This window comes from Gossypium arboreum, chromosome 10 (assembly GCF_025698485.1).
Source record: "Gossypium arboreum isolate Shixiya-1 chromosome 10, ASM2569848v2, whole genome shotgun sequence".
Lineage (NCBI taxonomy): Eukaryota > Viridiplantae > Streptophyta > Magnoliopsida > Malvales > Malvaceae > Gossypium > Gossypium arboreum.
In genome coordinates, this window is record NC_069079.1 from 127,367,690 (window position 1) to 127,371,635 (window position 3,946).

A 3,946-nucleotide genomic window follows, 5' to 3' on the forward strand; every position below is an offset into this window, starting at 1 on the left:
TTATTTTCGAATCTCTGGCCCACGAACAACTCCTCAGGATCAGAATATACGGCCATTCGATGAGCAAATTGTATTTCAGGGTACTCTGGGAACTCGGCTACATGCGTCGCATCGGGGTCTATCCGAGACATGTGTACCCCAGGATTATTATGTATCACAATACGACGAATCTGGTTCCCGACTGAAGACGCATTAACATTTACTTCCTCATTCACGCCTTCATCGTCAATATCATCCGGGACCTCATCCACGTCGGGATCACTTTCACTATCGACTTCATGATCAGAAGGATCACTACTATGGTATACATCATCACCAACCACAGCAGTCTCAGGTGCAGCATTAAGATCAATGTCGATCCCATGTATAGTTGATTGACTACCAACGTATGATACCGGAACCACCATACACGGTTCTTGAGCTCCATCTTCTTCACCTAATGGAGTGGCATCTTCAGTTTCCTCCACACCAGCTAACTCAGCAAATAACTGAATCGGTGCATTTTGGTTGCTCCAAGTCCCACAATAAAGAGCGACCATTCTCTCCATGACTTCATCGTCTACAAGTTCCATTTCGGTGAATTTTATGGGATCCGTCGAAACTGGAAACTTGTAGAAAAGTTTCGAGATCCTTCTCCCACAACGTTTATAAATTTTTCACTAATTTTTCCTTCATATCATCAAAGAGATATTTCTATTGAATCTCATTGCGACTTGTTTGCGACATTCAAATATACATCCTACGCTTGTTGTCAAAATTTCTCCATCAAAATAAATGCATACGAAAAATTGATTCTCCATATTCAATACTAGATCTGTTAAAAAAAATTCAAAATTCTCAAAATAGTTTCGAATAGCAAAAAAGTTACATAAAATTTTTAATGCAAAATTTTTTATTCAGAAGCTAACAAAATTATTAATCTAACAAACTTTTAAATAATAAAATTTCTAACAAAATTCTACATCGTATTTAAAAATAAATAAATTAAAATACCTTATCCTTCTTCTTGCTTTCCTTTCTTTCCTTCTTCTCACTCTCTTCTTACTTCTATTTTGCTGCTAAATTTTCTGTATGTTCTTCATCTGATTTTCGGGGGAATATATAGGGAAAAATTAAGCATGTGGGCTCAACTAGTCGTGCCTACCAAGAAGGCACAACTAGTCGTGCCTGTCAGACAGGCTCAACTAGTCGTGCCTGTCAGACAGGCTCAACTAGTCGTGCCTGTCAGACAGGCTCAACTAGTCGTGCCTGTCAGGTAGGCACAACATGTATGTATGCTTCCACATACACGGGTTGTATACTAACCCGAAAAAAATATATATATATAATAATAATTTTTTAAACGAAAAAAAAATTTAATATTAAAAAAATTGGTTGTGCCTGTCAGATAGGCACGACCTAAAAAAACATACCATTTTCGTAATTAATCTGACTGACAACTTATTTTAGTGTATAAATTTTTTTTTTTATAATATTGAGGTAAAAAAATATAAAAATCAAACATTGACCAGCATTCACTTATTTGCAATACAGAGAAAGTCTAAATACCAAGCAAAGAAGCAACAGCACCCCCTAAAACAGATTGGAGTATGAGACCGAAAGCGTACTCCATCAATAATCCTTCATTTTCTTTCTCCCATTTGAACTTTCCCCATTTTCTTCTTTGATAAAAACTAACCCATTTGTCACACCACCACTTTGTGATTGATTGAAATAACCCGTTTGCCAGTTCTCGAAGTTCATTTTGTGATTGATTGAAATAACCCGTTTTCCAGTTCTCGAAGTTCATATTATTCACACACCCAACATGGTAACAGGGTTTCCCACAACTCGAAATATAAGCCCACCCTTTCAATTTCCCTTTAGAAATTTCCTTGTTTTGACATATCAAACACTCGGTCAAGGCCTTCATTTCAAGATTAAGTCTTAACTACCCACGATTGAAATTGCCGTTCAAGGTGCTTGGGAGCTTCAAACAAGGATGCAAATATGTTTCCTTGAATTTATACATGAAACCTTGAACATCTTTGCCACATGCTTTACAAGTTTTGCCTCTATTCCCTTTCTTTTTGAACTTGAAGTTGCTGTTTTTGAAGAACGAATGGGTGGCGATAGGCTTGGCCAACCCGCAATTTTCATGAAGATGAAAGTCACACTTCTTGTTATTGCATTAATAACATGAACCGACGCCTAGTTCTTTGCATCCGTCGCACTGATATGGCGTTTCGGAATAGCTTAGCTCGAACTTGTGGCAATGGCTGAACTGGTTTGTCTCCGTGATTTTCTTATCTTTTGCGTTTGCCCTTCTGCAGCTCTTCTTTTTCACTGTTTCTAAAAAGTTAAAACATGCTTTAAGGGTGTAATGCAAAGTTCAAGACGTAAGAAGCTTTAGCTTCACTCAAAATTCAGCTCGAGTTGAATTAGAATTAATTTCTAAAATTCAAGCTCGATTCAGCATAAAAATTGAACCATAATAAATTACTCAAGCATTAAGACACAAAAAATCGATTCACTCAATAACACAAATTGCTCGAGTTTAAGTTTGACTTAATAATAATTATGTAAAATCTGTGTTCTTTTAACCAAAATCCAAATAATTTACAAGTACAAATATCTCATTTACACCCTAAACATACTCATATTAAACATAAATTCGTTTCTAACAATCACCCAAAACACACATCCATGCAATCAAATATCATATGTTAGTAACTTTTCTACAAAATTAAAGTATCATATGTTTTAAAGATGATGATTGGAATTGGATTTTGACAAAGCAACAAAGATGAAAGATCATAGTAAATTCATTGATGTGAGTCCGAGCTTGGTAATTCACCAGCAGGCTTTATGGGGAAAATTTTAAAGCTTTATAAGAAAACCTGAGGATTAATTTTATTAATTAACTAGTTGAAGTCTGATCTCCTTGGTTTACCCTTCTTCCAATTTTCGCATTATTTTATATATGAAAAATTAGGAAAAAATTATCTCTAAAAATAAGGTTTAAAAGAGATGAATGTCTTTTAGGGTGTGTTTGGATGAGAAATTTATAAGAAGAATTTTATTTGTATTAAAGTTTTCAAAGTTTTAATATTGAATTTAGTTGATTTGATAAATATATCAAAATATTTAGATAATTTAAAGATATAATTTTAATAGCTTAAATTTAATTTTCAAATTCCATCTAAATACGTAATTTTTCAAAATTATTATTAATTGTATTTGATTTAATACATATTGCTCAAAAATTATATTTATTATTTTTATCAAGGATTGACTGGGTATTTATTGAACTAAACTTAAAGAAAAACAAAGGACTCAGACCTGCTAAGACAAGCCCAAAAAATCAAATCGGGCTTCCATAGTCTGATGTGGAGACCTTCAAAATATTAAAGAATTAACAAAAGAAACAAAAATAAAAAATGAATCGACAGAAACTAAATGCACCTTGAAAATGGGAAACCTAATCTACCCTTAGTCAATCTTCCAACGGCTGGAAACCATTAATCCTTCTCGTCATTTCATTTCATCTGTCCCATCTGTCTCTTCATTCTTCAGGTATTCCCTCTCGCTTCTCTTTAATGTCTCCTTCGCGATATTATGGGCTCTCATATTCTTTGTTTTCGGGATATACTTGAACTCAATCTTCTGAAAACATAATTTTTTGCTCTGGATATATCTGATAATCACTCCAATAATAGAGTAATCAGCTGCAGTTGACTGGCATTTCTTGACTACTGTTAATGAATCACCCTCACCCGGCTTTTTTATTAAATTAACTAAAAAAATAAATTAATTATTAAAATTGTTGAAAAATCAAATAAGGTAAGTGTTAAAAAGTCAAAAATGGTGGGAGGTGCAATTGGCACCGAAAGAAAAAAAAAAAGTTGGCAAGTTGTTTAAAGTTGAAAGGGATAATTGCAATTTTGGTCCCTAATTTTTTTAGGCC

At 33.8% G+C, this 3,946-nt stretch overlaps 1 long non-coding RNA gene across 1 annotated transcript; it reads right to left on the minus strand.

Moving 5' to 3' along the window:
• Window positions 1-1,440: 1,440 nt before the first annotated feature.
• On the minus strand, window positions 1,441-3,733 carry LOC128282644 (uncharacterized). Its single transcript, XR_008272993.1, has 2 exons — window positions 3,445-3,733; window positions 1,441-2,331 (listed from the first exon to the last, which is right to left on the minus strand). It is a non-coding gene; the product is annotated as an uncharacterized LOC128282644 (long non-coding RNA).
• Between the last annotated feature and the right edge of the window lie 213 nt (window positions 3,734-3,946).